The sequence below is a fragment of the Lissotriton vulgaris genome, chromosome 8, assembly GCF_964263255.1.
Source record: "Lissotriton vulgaris chromosome 8, aLisVul1.2, whole genome shotgun sequence".
Lineage (NCBI taxonomy): Eukaryota > Metazoa > Chordata > Amphibia > Caudata > Salamandridae > Lissotriton > Lissotriton vulgaris.
This window is the reverse complement of record NC_141696.1, coordinates 1,113,078,388-1,113,094,900: the sequence shown is the minus strand read 5'-3', so window position 1 is coordinate 1,113,094,900 and position 16,513 is coordinate 1,113,078,388.

Here is a 16,513-nt window from a genome sequence, read left to right as displayed (position 1 = left end):
GGCAGGTCCCTTGCTCACTTTGCCACTGGATTCAAGCTAGCCTGGCTAATGAGGGGTGTTACTCTGAAACCGGTCCCAGGATGCTTGTTTCTGGTCCAGGAAAGACCTGGCTTTGCAGTTCAGGCTGGACTGTTTCCATGAGGAACAGGGTCAAGACTGATTTGCATATGGCTGGGTCTGAACTAGGGTGACGAAGTGAGCAAAAGAACCATGATGGATTCAACTCAGATCTAATAGTGACTGGGAGTGAGTGTCTGAAAAGTTTCAGTGCTCCGTCCATCATCTTATTGTGTTTGCAATGTGAGGGTGTCACCAGTTGAGTTCTTGAGTGCATCTTTTTAATTAACACTCACAAAAATGTTTCCAGTTGTTGTCTGATTACTATAATATATAGATAAAAATGACGACTTGTATATTCTCAGGTTTTTTTTTGTGTCACAGGCTTGGACTTTTTAGCACTATATATACACATGCCACTATTCCCCACTGCGCCAACTAGGATTCAGTTTTGTGATTTTCTGGCAGTACCACTAAAATTCTGTGATTCTGCTGCATTTTCCGCATAATTATGAATTTTGCCGCATTCACCATTAATCAGTCATCTGCTGAATAATATGCGAATGTTAACAAAAAAAATGTTTCTAGCTCAAACGAATTAAAAAGTATATTACAAATGTAGCAACATGCTGCCACGCAGTGTTCAGCCCTTCACAAAAGGTGATTAGTCACATTTCATTTGCTCCTTGATGCATTTCTGGGGTAAACTGATACTAATGGTGTGTATTTAAATGTGTACAAATGGAAGCATAATGAAACACTATCATAAAATGTGCCACATTAAGTTGTATTATTTGTGTTTTCTTGAAACTTGATTTATTTAACCCTGCTGCATAACATTGGTCCTTTCCTGCTGCATATTTCTATTGGTGCTGTTTTCTGGCCACATACAGTCATTTGCCTTGATTGCATTAGGCAACTGAGGTTTCGTAGTAAAATTGATTAGTTTAACTTGCATTCATTTTCCATTTAACCTGTGCTTATATAATAATATGTACTCGCGGGTGCACCTCTCCGCCTCTCTCTCCCGCTGCAGCCTGCACGCCATTTTTGATTTTTTTAAACCTTCAGCGCGAGGCGCGCTTGTTCTATCAAGTAACATTAAAACTGTTGCTTTGTTGCATAAAGCCTATGCATAATGCTTTACAAATGTAGATCCCAGATGGAAAGCATGCTGCTTGTCGCGTAAACCAAAAATCTTCCTCACAGCTGCTAAATAAAAGTATATTTTATTTTATTAAATTCTCATCTGAAGGGAAACCGTTACCAAATTAATGTAAAGGGCAACACGTGGCATGTCTTAAATGCCTTATCTTCACCTTTCAATGACTTCCCCCACTGCGATAGTTTAACCACAGGAGGAAGACAGCCCACCTCCATCTATTCTTTATAAACAGGTTAGTCCTATTTTGTGTTTGGTCTGTGTTTACAACAAGAAACGGGCCCTTGTGTAATGCCAAAACCTCTTTAACTTTAATGTTGTTACGTAATTTAGAGGTACTTCTACTTACATTCTTTGCACTGCATTTTTGTCTGACAAAAGTCAGGCTTCGGGTTCCTTGTGCATGTGAAGCAAATAGTAGACTATAAACACCTAATTAAAGCCGTTAGAATACGTGAAAGAACTTAATGATAGTTTTCTTAAAACACGTAATTGGTTAACAGCTCATGGAATTGCAGGATCCGAACTAGAGAGTTGAATGCACACAGCTACTTTGCTAGTATACTAGGACGTCGTGTAGAGTTAGGATGATTGCAGAATTCAGTGCTATGCCCTTAAGATCTGAGAAATAGAACTTAGTGAACCACACACATTATTTAATGAATTTCATTGACTGGCCCGCACCCTGAAGACTGTAGGCAAGAAAACCCTGATCATGGGCATTTTCAATTTGTGAGTCGATAGAGACTTGACTTAGTCCGCTATAGTTCTCTGTGAATGCATGCAAGATCCAGGCTACAATGAGGAGACGTGTGGCCATAGGTTCATCCAGAAGGCCAACAAAATTCAACTTACTACATATAAAAATACAAAAATCTCCAAAAATCGGAGAGTGCAACTGTAAATCTGGTTGCCTCTCTCATTACTGTTGTCACACTCCTTCAGGGTGGGGAAGGCAGGGTTATAACGTAAGTTTGCACAGACGTATTCAAGGCCTCTGTTAGGATAATTTCAGAGCACAAAACATGAAATCTTGCCAGACAGCCTCTAATGCAACATGTTCACCACACTTCTACTTATCGTTTAACTGCACACACCACGTGGGGTGGCTTGTAGAGTGATATCATAAAATATTTTAAATGAATGCTGGGAACACCCGACTCCACGCCTAGTTAAAAACATGCACTGGTGTTAAGTAAACTGCAACAAGTAGAAGTGTGAAGAAGGCAATTTTATTGAATCCTGACCTCAAGCACCAACAGCTCAGTATGAACATTCTAAGGTGAGCTCCTCACCAACATTCTAAGGTAGGGCAGACCAAGGGTAAGGGAAGGGGGAGGGGAGGGAGGAACATACCAAGTGTATGCTAGTGCATAATATGAAAATATGTAAACCAGTGACAGATTACAACACAACTCCCTTTGTAAGGAGAGGAAAAATTAACATTATGATAAAAAGAACGTAATTGCGGATTAAGTAAAGAACATGCTACTGTACCAAGTCTATTTTACAAAGTCCTCTTGCCAGCGGGGTGGACAGCGTGTTTGGTCTCCCTTGGTAGATGGTCATTGGAGAATAGGTCTTCCAGGTTCTCTCCTGTAGCTGACACGGGAATTGGGCAGCAACTTACATTGTCCATGCTCCATGTGCTTACATCCTCCAATACAACAGAATTATTATTTATGCTGGATTCTCAATAGTTTGGAGAGAGAGGATATTTTTGCACGACCTACATGTGGTCTTTTGATCACAACCCATTGTCCGACACAGAAACGCCTGTTGGTGGTTCGCCATTTCTGGTCATATCTCTCTTTATAACTAGATTGATGGTGATCCACCTTTTCCTTGACAGATTCCCTGTCAACCCATACCGGACTACCACCATTGAGCCAATTGGCTGTGAGTTTAGAACCTAGATTCCTCCCTTTAAGGCATACAAACAGAGAGACTCCAGTAACAGCATTAGGGGAGGAATGATAGGACGATAGAGTTTTCCTAATGGCTTCATCTATGGTTTCATGTGATGTTACGGCCATCTGAATGGTGTTTTTTAACATCCTATTTGCCCTTTCCACCATTCCGTTGACTTTAGGGCAATAAAAGGGTGTTCTCATGTGTGAAATGGTTAAATCAGTTAAGAACGTTGTCATTACTTCAGATGTAAACTGAACACCATTGTCTGTGACGAGGGTACTGGGTATTCCTTCTTTGGAAAATACATCCTTCAGGAATTCAATCAAGGCCGATGTTGTTATTGAGGACACTATTTTTGCAGAGATCCAATGTGAATGATAATCAATAAGTACGAATATAAACCTTTGGGAGAGGTTTTGTAGGTTTAGGGGACCAATGATATCTAGGCCAAGCTTGTCCCAAGGTTTGGATGGAACTGATAATGGAATGAGGGGCGCTTTATGGATAAGTTTGGATTTGTCACTCATACCACAGGTTACACAATCTTTCACGGTTCTTTCCACCAAACTATACATATTGTGAAACCAATAGTACTGACTTTTGGTCATACTTCTCCCTGGATGACCCTTGTGTGCAATCGCTATGATTCGTTCTTTCATGTTATCAGGGGGAATAATTCTGGTACCCCTGTATACTTGATCACCTATAGTGGATAACTCATCTCTCACTACCCAAAAGGGTTTCAGTACGTCTAAAAGATCGTTGTAAGATTCAGGCCATCCTTTCCCAATCATACTTTTTAAATCTCTTAATACTGTGTCTTCTTGTGAACTTTTTCCCCATTCATCCCTGTTAATGGCAGGACACTCAATAGCTAGGATGATCTCATCAGGTGGGTTGCAATGGGAGTCATCATTGGAAATTGGTAGTCTTGACATACAATCAGCAATAGTGTTTTTCATACCAGCAACATAGCACATAGCAAAATTATATCCTTGTAAGGCTAAAACCCACTTTGAAATGTCGGGGGTGGCTCTTTCTATGCTTTTCGTTGAAAACAATGGAATAAGGGGTTTTTGATCAGTACGTAGGGTAAAGGGAATTCCCCACAAGAAAAATTTGAAAAGATTTATCGCCCAGTAACAAGCAAGGGCTTCTTTCTCAATCGTAGAATAATTACATTCTGGTTCTTTCAATGCTCTGGATGCAAAGTAATTATTCTCTCATCACCATTCAATGTCTGTGTGCGGGATGCACCCAGGCCCTTCTTGCTAGCATCAGTTGTTAAAGTCGTTTTTGCATTGGGGTCAAAGATACCTAAGGTAGGGGCTTTTATAATGGCATGTTTGATGTATTAGAAATCTTGTTGGCAATTGGAATTCCAATCAAAGGGAGAACCTTTTTTTAATAAATCTCTCAGGGAATGTGTATGTTCTGCAAAGTTCTCTACAAATTTGGCCATATACTCCACTAAGCCAAGGAAGGATTTGAGCTCTTCTTTATTAGATGGAGCAGAAGCTAGTTTCACAGAATCAACCAGGCTAGTTTTAGGTCTGATGCCTTCTTCAGATATGGTGTGTCCCAAATATGTTACAGGTCTCACCCCTATCTTACACTTATCTCTTTGAGTCGTGAATCCTGCCTTGCTCAACTTACTCAGGACTTCTCTAAGGATTTTGTTGTGCTCAGATTCCGAATTTCCATATATAAAGATATCATCTTGGAAGCATAATACTTTGTCCAGCCCATCTAAAATGTGTTGCATAATCCGTTGGAAAACGGCCGCGGCTGATGCCAAGCCAAATGGCATCCTGTTGAATTGATAGGCCCCAAAAGGTGTTCTAAATGATGTAAGGGCTTTGGACTCAGGGTGAAGGGCAACCTGATGATACGCTGCCGAGAGGTCAAGGACACTGAAGAATTTGGCCCCTTGTATGACACTAAGCATTTCGTTTATTTTGAAGAGTGGATGTCTCTCCACCCAAATGTTGGCATTAAGGTCCCTGAGATCCACACATAAGCGGTTCCCTTTACCTCGACCCTTGGATGCGACCACTATGGGAGCAAGCCGCGCCGAGCTCTCAATTTTTTCAATTACTCCACTGGATTCTAATTTTTCTAGTTCTTTCCTAAGGGAATCTCTTACAAGCAAGGGAACTGATCTAAATTTGTGGACCGAAGGTTTGTACTGTTTTTTCAGTTTGATTTTATGGAGGAAACCCTTCAACAAACCTAACTCATCTGAAAATACTTCAGGAAATTCCTCACACACTTCCATTCCTACGCTAGGTCTCTCTACCAAATACACAGGTTCAGGAGCATTTTATACCTAAATATTTCTGGTGTTTCCATCCCAATAAATTCAACCCTTGTTTGGTAATGTAGACCTTTCCCACCTTAACTCTATCTTTGAAATTGATTTGCATAATAAGCATTCCGACCAGGGGTATAGTGTCATGGTTGTACCCACCTGTGTTAACATCAGGAGGTAACAACACATATTCTTTGTCCCCTGAATTGGTTTTGAATGTGGCTTCATTGATAAGAGTATACGGGGAACAAGAGTCTGCAAAAAGATTGTATGGTACATTATCAAGACACATTTTACACTCAGGGTAATTACTATTAGACACATTATGAAGTTCTTATACCTGGAATACTAAGCCTTCATTAGGCACATCTTCATTATGAATCACATGAGTTACATCTTTTATTATATCATGACACACTTTTGAAAAATGACCATGCTTATTTCACTTTCTACACATTCCTAGCTGGACTTTTTATGTTATTCGCTAAATGATTTGGGTTACCACAGCGAAAACATTAAAATTTTGAGACATCAGACTTTTGTTTTATATTTTCCAAAGATGAAGTCTTACTCTTATCTTCCTTTCTGGATACTTTGCCTACATCCTTATCATTTACTTGTTTCACATCAATAGTGTCTTTCATCTCATTCATAAAGAAGGCTGTATGATCTATACTCTTGGCTTTGTCAATTGCCTGTTTTAAATCTGGAGCATCAGCTACGAGCTTCTCTTGGATTTTCTTATCTGATGTGCACCTCACTAACTGATCTCTGATAAGGGAGTCAGTTAGTGTGCCATAATCACAAGTGGATGATAAACTTCGTAACACAGCTATGTAATTTGCTACTCTCTCATTTTTTCCTTTTGACCTAGAGAGGGATTTATGGCGTTCTAGGACCACATTATTTTTTTTTCAAAATTGGGCCTCTAGTTTTTTCAGGGTGGTTTGGTACACATCATGTTGAGGATCTCCATGAGCATCCTCACTTTCACCCTCAATTAAAATATCAGGTAGATTATCAAAAATCTCTCTAGCATGTTTTCCTAAGTTATGTAATAAAATGTGTTTGCATACTGATGAAAATCTATCCCCACCAATAGCAATCAAATAATATTCAAAAATGTTTACCCAATTTTTCCAAGGAATGAGAGGTTCACTGTTGGACTTGGCCCTTCTGGCAGGTTCACCCTTAAACTTTTTGCTTTTTGAACGTGAATTGGTGGTAGTGATTTTTGGTTTCTGCGCCCTTTCACTGTGTCCCAGTGGAAAGTGCGTGCGCACTCTGAGTGCGTGGAGTAAGGTTGCCCTGCCCTCCCATAGGAATGCATGGGGAATGTCTGTGTCCCTAGTAGTTTCTGATGCGTGAGGTGTGCAGGCTCGAGTTTGGTATGTGCGGACTTGTGTGATTGAATGCTGCGCAATGATGTATGCGGCCTGTATGTGTCTAGTGTGGAAGTGCCACTTTTAGACATGGGTGTGCATGTGCAGTGAGTGTGCTGGCGTGTGATTGGCTGGTGAGCCTGGCTCCAGGAGTCTGGATGGGTCTGCCCGGTGGTGAGTGTTAAGATTAGCATGCTGATGTGAGGGAGTGGTGCACCTGGGTCCTGAATAGGGCTGGGTTTTTCCCCACACAATGCTGGCTCTGCCCCCTGTGGTGCGTCTAATGATCCTAGCCCTGCCAGGGAATAGAGTGAGGGGCTGAGCACATCAAGAGTGCTCACCAACCAACTGCAACTGGTTTGCCCCCTCACCCTGTGCCAGAACAAAGGATTGACCTGTATAAAAATGGGGCTGTGTCCCCACACAAACTGTTCCAGGATCCTATCTGAGGGGGGCTGCTGCTGGAGACCAGGAGGAACCGCCTCTTGGGACTGCCTTCCTGCTTTGAGGGCCCAGTGAGCTGGCCCCTGGCCCAGCCTTGCCCCCCCTGCCTTGTTCTGCAAGAAGGACCTGGTTGCTGGACTTTTTTTGTTCACCCTTCAAGCGCCTGGAAGCGCTGTATTTTGTGCCCTAGCGCTTGGGAGCGTTTTATCTTTGACCATAGCGCTTAGGAGCGCTTTATTTTGTTCTAGCGCCTGGGAGCGCTTTTCTGGTGTCTAAAGCACCTGGAAGCGCTGCACTTGCCTTTAGTGCTTGCGAGCGCTTTATGTGCATAGGCCAGTGCCCACCCGGCATTTGACCCATTTTTTAATTGCCAATTTGGTGACCCGAGCGAGTGCCCACCTCACCTTGTTGTTGGTTTCGACCGGGAGCCCACCCCGGATTGTCACCGACGAACGGAGTATTGCCTCGGGCCGCCGCGGAAGCAGCTTGCTGGCCGGCCAATCGCGGCACGGCCCCGGGAGAGGTAGCCAGAAGTCCCGCCCCGCAGCCCGGAGCAGAGAGGAAGCGTGCTAGTTCCCCCGCGGGGCTCACCTGAGGAAGTGAGCCCCGCCCTCCACCACTAACAGCACCCGGCCCCTAGAAGCCTGTCCGGGTGAAGAGAGGAGCAGCCCGAAACCGGCAAGGAGCCCCCGCCAGAGTAGCCCGGTAAGTGAGAAGGGCTAGGGGAGGCTCCGTGTTGCAGGGTGTCGCTGTCTTGAGCCCCCGAGAGGCTCACGCGGGCATTTCAGCAGAGCCGGGAGAGGCTCCCACGTTGGGCCGCACTTGTTCTCGAGCCCCCAGAGGGGGGGGCTCCACCGACGCCCGGCGGGTTCCTTTTTGAGCCGCAGAGGCTCCTGTGGGCATTATTTCCTTTTGAGTCCCCCGAGAGGGACTCCAACGATCCGGGGGGCACAGTTTTATTCCCGTGCCCACAGGAGGCTCTTGGCGGCCGATTTGAGTTACGAGCCCCGAGAGGCTCAGGGCGCAGTTTGTTTAATTAGAGCCCCCAGAGGCTCCACCCGGCCTATCGTGATTTACGAGCCAGAGAGGCTCAAGGGGACATATTTGTTTTGCGAGCCCTGGGAGGCTCTGAAGTGCCATTCCGTTTCTGGAGAGCCCAGCGAGGCTCCAAGAGGGGACAGTCAGTTGTCCAGAGCCTGCGAGGCTCCCAGGTTGGCCCCATCATTATCTCCCCAGCTGCCCACACTTAGTGGGCAGCTGCTACGTTTAGGCCCCTGACTTTGGGACACAGGGCGTCCTAGCCCTAGAGAGGCCAGTTGGCCTAGAGACTGCCACAGGTGGTGGCTCATGTGAGTTCTGCGCAATTGTGTTTTCCTGCACCTCTGAATGTGTTTTATGCGTCATGTGCCTTGTTTTTACACCGCTGAATGTAGGTTCTGCATCATGTGTTTTCCTTCCCTACACCTCTGAATGTGTTGTGATGCATCATGTGTAATGTGCTTGTACCCCTAAAGGTATTGTGATACTTAGGTGGTTGTTTTTCTCCTAGTACAGGTGGTGCTAGTGAGGTCCTGGTTCCCTGCGTGAAATTCTCCTAAGGTGGTTAGGGTTGCGTAGGTGGTACTTACCGGTTACCAGTAGTTACTGGTTGTGTGCTTTATGTTCTATTTTGTGCTACAGTGATTTATGTTCTATGTTCTAAGTGCTAATTTTACCCAGTGCTAAGTTCTAAAAGTGCTATTCCTGACAGTGGTCCATGTGGCCCTGTCTTGTACATATCCCCTGTAAATTCTGCCTGTGCCTGTTGGCACATTGTAAAGTGTGTGTTCTTATCTAATGTGTTTTGGTATAATACAAAGGCTATTTTTATATAACCTTGTGTGGAGTTTCCTTTGTGGTGGGCCTTGGGTGTTGTTGCTGGGTGCGCGCGCAAACACTTAACCTACATAGCCTCCAAGTTTAGCCTTGCAGATCGCGCCACGTTACCTAGAGGGTGAGCAGGGGTTATCTTGGCGTGTAACTCCCTTGCCCTGACTTAGGAATGGTGGTCTCTGACTGACTTTGGCACAAGCCCTAGCCAGCCAGGGATCCCATTTCTAACATCGCCCTCTTCACTTAAGAATGGGGGGGGGGGGGTTATGACATCGCAAATGATGCCATATCCAATGGAAAGAAAATGGAACAAAGAATAGCTCAGAAGAAAGGAAATGAAGGAATAGATAGAAAGCCAGAGGATAAGAAGAAGGAGGAATGGGAGAAAATTAGAAGAGAAGAAAAGAAAAAAATATTCCTGCAAGACAGTTAAATTTGAATTAGAATGTAGAGATAACCCTCAGGTAGAGTAAATGAATAATGATAATACAGTACATGAAGAGCTGTGCCTGTCAGCATTATGATGGACAGGCAGTACTGAAGGGATCAGTTATGGAGCTGTGCCTGTCAGCGGTTGAACTTTGTCAATGGATAATACAGCAATCAGTTTTTGAAAACAGGGGATAAAGAAATGTGGGAAGCAATTCTTTGGTATCCACACTGAGTAAAATAGAGTGGTGGATGCTGAACACTTCAAGCAGACTAGGAGTGGCAGTCGAATTTTCGCAATTTCTCACGTGGACATGAACAATTAATAATTGTTCAACAACGTAGAATGCCAATGCTATAGAAACTCTCCACAATGAGCATACGTTATGAAATCATACCACAGGACGGCGCCAGGTTCCACTAATGATGTGCACCACACTCGAATGTCACTAAACTTCGATCGAACCAGTTGAAGGACCTGCTGACTGGAAAATGTGTGAGTTCTTAAAATGGTGAAGAGCGCTGTCCAATATGCGGTCTCGAAAAGCTCCAGGGAAGGAAACTGCCCCCTGAATGAACCGCGCTGAATAGGAGCGCCTCAGCATGTGGGAAGAACGCGCTGACTGAACGCGCCTAGGAGAAGCGGAACCAGTTGACAGGAACAGCTGACTGGAGAAGGAGAGAAAATATCGAGGAAATATCGAGACTAGTAGGGCGCTGTCCAATCTGCGGTCTACAATGCTCCTGGGATGGAGAAACTGCCCCCAAATTAAACGCGCTGGCTGGAGCACCGTGTCGAATAGAACAGAACACGCTGACAGGCGCGCCTCACTGAAGCGAATAAACACTGACTGAATGCGCTTCGGCGGAGAGCTTCCCGCTGAGGGCAGCCAGAGACAGCGCGCGTTGATTGAATCCCAAGGCAATTATCAGTGCCAAAGAGGTGGGCGGTACTCAATAAAACTGCCAAGGTACATAATATTGGCAAAAGAGTGCTGGAACAATGCTGAACTGAGACTTGAAGGCGCACCGTCCACACCTCACAGCAGGCTCGTATGATAAACCCGTCAAGGAATTTGTGAAAGGCACGCCACAGCGCTCCCACTGCAGGGGTTATTCTATGCGGAAAACCAATCAGCACAAGAAAAGTACCCTGCCAGCTGGACTCACTGCTGCTCCCAAGAATAACAAGCACCGTATAGAAGTGTGTTCCCCGAGAGCATTCACAACGTGGTACCTTCCTTATAGGTTATCGCAGATAAACTTCAGAAAGAGCGCACTTCGCAGCAAGTCTGTGGTAGTCACAGAAGAAGGAGAAAGACTCACGTGGACCACCTCTTCATGTGTTGGCTCCAGGCACACTCTGTGCCTTTAACCCTCATAAGCAGGATCCAATGAAGACAGGTTGGTGAAGAAGAAACAGGGGGAGGATCAGGAGCTGCCCCCAGCGCAGCAGCGTCGCCAAGCTGTTAAGTAAACTGCAACAAGTTGAAGTGTGAAGAAGGCAGTTTTATTCAATCCTGTCCTCAAGCACCAACAACTCAGTATGAACATTCTAAGGTGAGCTCCTCACCAACATTCTAAGGTAGGGCAGACCAAGGGTAAGGGAAGGTAGAGGGGAGGGAGGAACATACCTGTGCATACTAAGTGTATGCTAGTGCATAATATGAAAATATGTAAACCAGTGACAGATTACAACAATTGGCATAGCCAATAGGTCTCGCCTTTGGGACCTTATAAGTGTTTAGCCATGCAACAGTTAATGTTGTTGCAGTAAGGATATTGTGCTGCATAACTAAATACTTATAAGGCCCCAAAGGCGAGACCTATTGGCTACGCCAATGCTTGTTTTGTATGCAGTTACCTGAAGGTTAGAAAAATAACAAACCTGTTACAGAATATATTGATCTTTTTAGCCACATCATTGACCCTGTCACCCCACTCACTTACCCCCACCTCAGGGCATCCATGATCACAGTTTATACCCTCTGTTAAAGCCCTTCAGGTGCTGTATGCAAATCAAGATTGCCTGGAAATGTGTCAGGTGAATAAAGTCACGCTTCCAGGCCTTCCTTATTTGCAAGTACTTCAAGAGCCATTTGCACCCCCTTGGAAATGCAGCTATGCCCCTTCCCCCACGGGGGCACAGTTTGAAGAACTCTGCTCTACGGTCATGTTCGCGCTATATAAAACATTTAAAATAAAATAAATAACTTGAACCTTACTGTATCCCTCGGACCTTGCTGCTGACTAGCTGACCCGCTGTTGTGCCGTGCCCATGGGTGGAGACGCCGTTGCAGCGTCCTGTGTGCTTCTGTCCTGGTGTGACTTGCGGTCCCAGGGTGCACCTGCCGCTGAGAGGCCCAATTGACTACAGCTGTTGCTGCTGGGGGAGGCGCTGCCATCACGCTTTAAGCGCCGCCTTCCCTCACGCAGCGCGGGCCCATTTCCTAAACCTTACTGTATCCCACGGACCTTGCAGCTGACCCGCTGTGGTGCCGTGCCCGCGGGTGGAGATTCTGTTGCAGCGTCCTGTGTGCTCCTGTCCTGGTGGGACTTGCAGTCCCAGGGTGCACTTGCCGCTGAGAGGCCCAATTGACTTCAGCTATTGCTGCTGGCCGAGGCGCTGCCATCGCGCTTAAAGTGCCGCCATCCCCCACGCAACGTGGGATGCGCGTGGGTGGCGCCGGGCGGGGCCGTCTGCAACCGGAGGAGGCTGGGCCAGGCCCTCTCTCTTGGCTCTACAACTAAAGAAGGTACTTTTTTGTCAATGACATATACCCTGAAGTAATCCTGTACTACTCCCTGAGACTCTACTTTTGTTTGAATAATTATCCTGACTATTCTAGTACTATTACCTGCCCAGGAACCCTCCAACCCTCCAACCCACTGACATTGTTGTAGATACTCGTTGGACATTGTGTGACAAATAAGAGGTGCTTTGGTTTATTTAAAATTGATCTTAAAGTATTATTGTGAGTGACACTTTATTTTATATACTGTTTTTAGGTCAAGGACCTAAAGGCTGCATTTGCGCAGTCTTTGGTCGGAGATTTAATGTTTTTGAGACGGGGCTTGAACCCGCCTCTCTCCTCCACCTCTCCTCCATTGGCTGGCTTCCTAAACGGAGGCCAGCCATTGGAGGAGAGGGGCATCACTCCAATCAAGCCCCGTCTCTTTTGGATTCGGGGGCGTGTTTTTGGCGTTCTTTCCACCTGTGACGTCATCCGTCACTCAGAACGCCAACACACGCCCCGAAACCGAAAATGCTCGGAGCTTTGCGGCCGCCATTTTTTTCCCTGTTTGTGCCGTTTTTCTTGTTTTATTTTCCTTAATGCTATTAGTTTCCTTTCAGACTCTGCTAATCTTTTTCTGTATTGTTCTGTTGTCATTAGCTGATTTAGTAATAATGTACCTGGTGATTCAAGACAATATTTCAGGCCATGGGATAGCTCATTTATTGTCCCGTATGTGCATTATTTAGGCCATTGTGCATCACTAAAATGATGGAGTGACTGTTCTTCATGTCATAGGTACAGTCAACGACCCCTGTTCTGTTGTGCTTGCTTTCTCAGGGAACAGTACTGTTTTTTTAGCCTGGAAAATGCTTGTACTTTTAAGTGAAGTGCAATAATCTGTCTCTCTCCCATCTGTCCCTCCTCAAAGTATGCCAATTCACTTAAACGTTTGTGCCAGACGTCCCCTTCCTGGTGTTTTGTGCAGAACATCTTGTACGGAGGAAAGAATGCCCCCCAGCACAAAGCGCAGAGTACGGATTAGACTCGAGTTAAAAAAAAAAAGTGTGTGCGAGAGCAGGACAACGAGCACCCCCCTCCCCACCCCGCGCTCACACTGCTCCACTTAAGGAGAAAGTGGGCCGGGGAGGAGGGAGGTCGACACCAGCCGCACCGGGGGGCTTGATGTCTCGTGATAAACATGCTTGGCCCCCTCCCGGGGATGAAGGCAGACACCGGGCGGCGGCAGAGCGTGGTTACAGCTGCAGCCGGACTCCTGTAGGCGGCCGCACTCTTAGGTAAAGGGGATGATGCTGAGTTAATAATGACAAAGGTTACCTGGAAAGGGGTGGGTAAAGTTTAGATAGCTCTCAGCCTACCAGGGATTTTTATCAGAGTTACCTGACATTGGAAGTTCTGGTACAGGGTAAACGTTCCACTGAAGTGATGAGAATTTGGGGTATAGGGCGTAAGGAAGTAAGTGTTTTTTTTGTTTCTTTAACTGAAAACGAGGGACCAGCCTTTCAAACGAGAGGGACGCGTTGTTTTAGGACTTTATTTCATAAAAGCGAATGGAGCTCGGCTGTCAATTCTGAACCCTCTTTATGTTGGCAACTCTGCTGTCTCCACGCCTAGCCCTGAACCCTCCCTGTGGGGGTGGAGGGCACAGCCGGGCTGTGCCTGGGCGGGTCATGGAGAAGGGGCGTTGAGAGCCCCTGAGACTATTTATCGACCCACCGGGTGCAGCAGCCCCTGGGTACCACCTGCTTCCCAAGCACCATCTGTGCAGAGCGAGATCGATTGCACCACTGTGGACGGGTGGGTTACTGCGCATGAAGGGGTGTGCACAGACTCTGGCTGCGCAAGCAGCATGGGAAGTTTGGGGAAAGGATAGAGTAGCCGCCCCTGGCAGCTGCTTTAACGTGAGTTCAAAGCATGGTTCGTACATGGCTCATTAGGAGCCCCCTCTCACAACACCAGGTTGTGACTTCCAGTGATCCTCACAAAGATGGCCGTTCTCACCTGAACAAGCACTCCAGGGCTCAGGTTGAGTGAGTTTCTACTTCCTGCGTTCACAGGCTCCTGCTCGGCCGTGAAGTTGTAAGCTGTTAAGCTTGACAAGTAGACTTAAGGTGATCGTTTTTCAGAGCAATACGTTGAGGAACTGCATTGAGGTGGAATAACTAATAGTGGGGCTTCTGGAACTAAGAGTGAAAACAACTCTTATAGGCTCAAGACCCAAAACAAAAAGTAAACAAGCAGAGTCTGTTCCGCTTTTGGGAACGGGGAAACAAATTGTCTTTAGCAATTGCACCACCTCCAAAACAAGGAATGTGAATATTATAATGTAAACAGATTATTAGTTTGTGGAGACGTAGCTTCTGCTCTTGAAGGGAGGGCCCGCCTCACCTGTTTACACACGTGCAGATGTGCTGTGCTTTCTGACCAGAAGTGCCGTCCCGTCTGCCAAGCTACCTATTTTCAAACTTCATTTATAAATTGAAACACTTATAACTTGCAAGAACGCGTATATTTTGCAATAACTGTCCCCCCATCACACGTTATCCAAAGTGTAACTGGTGCATTTGAAGTACATGGCAACATAGACTGCGATGAATAATTTGCTCTCCCACCGCCTGGGGTGCAGCACCTGTGTAATTTGGGTCACTTTAAGGTCAGTCATTGATAACAATTACCAGGGTTCAAGCTGACAGTCTGACAGATAAATGCGAGTCTAGGAGCCTGCTAAAAGTCAGCGACGGCTCGTGGAGGGAGTTACGGTGGGGCAGGAGGGTGGGGAGGGGGAGGGGCAGGGTGGAGGTTGCTAAAAACCGATAACCGGATAATTGCAGGTAAGTAAACAATTTAATTAATAAAACGAATTTCGTAGCTCGCACTGCATTGCATTTTGCGATGCAAGGCGCACTACAAAATTCGTTTTATTAATTAAATTGTTTACTTACCTGCAATTATCCATATGCCGGTTTTTAGCAACCTCCACCCTGCCCCTCCCCCTCCCCACCCTCTTGCCCCACCGTAACTCCCTCCACGAGCCGTCGCTGCTAAAAGTTAACATTTTCACTTCTTTCCTCGATCCCTCTATGCAGTAATCTCGAGGGCGGCGGTGCGCATGCGCGCAGACTGCATACTCCAGACTCATCCTCTGGTGCACGTGTACACTTGATGGTGCTGCTGACCGTCCTCACATTGTTTACAATTGAGTATGCTTTCAGTCCCCCACATACAGATCTTTGATGCAATACGCAACAATTGATCTGACAGTAAGATGCTCAAGAGGTCAGGCTAATTGGTTGCCAATGTCCCTCACAACAATTGTGCTAATAATTTACACATCCTCCTGAATGCTGAGTTCAGAAACACATTCAGCTTTTCGTTGCAAAAACTTAATTTTCCTGTATTTCTCCACACACAGGAACAGGTCTCCTATCGTCCCTGAGAAGGCACTCGTGTCATTCTTTCACGTTCTCACTTCTACAGTGCTGTGCTGGTTTGTCTAGCCCTACCCCTGGACTTTGTACATGACAGACAGCGTGAGAAGCATAGTGGATTCCAAACTAGTCCACAGCGAGCAGGTGTGCTGCAGAACTTGCGTTTCCTTCTGTTCTGGGGCTTGGCTACCAATAGTGCAGCAGGCGCAGTGGCACCGGGAACCTGAGGTATGAGTCTGACAACAAATCAGGATTGCCTTTTTCTACCAAACTGTTTGCAGACAGTCATGGTTTCTTTCCTTGCATAATAGGCCAATGATTGCCTTGCTACGTCACTGTTAGTTTTAACATGTTGATGGGGTGCACTGCTGTTTGTGCAGTTCAGCGAGGATTTAGGAATAATTTGTGGTATTGCTTTCATGTTGGTATTCCCGCCAATTCTACCTTTCGCTGCACAAAGCTCTGTGAATATGGAAACAGGACAACCACAGTTCACCACTGAGAGGAAGTTGCCCTGTGTGCAGTCGGCTCCAAATCACACACATTAAAGGAACCCGAACTACACATATACCAGCTGACCCAGGTTGGGTGATGTTTAATATTAATGTGTGTACATCTTTTTGCAGATGTTATTTAGAGAGTATGTCACACCGTACATCCGGAATACTTTTTGTTTTCTAAAATACAGGGATGATTTCAAACGAAGGGCAAAGTATGCAGTTTGAAAGTTAAATAGACTTCAGCATGGTAACGTTTGT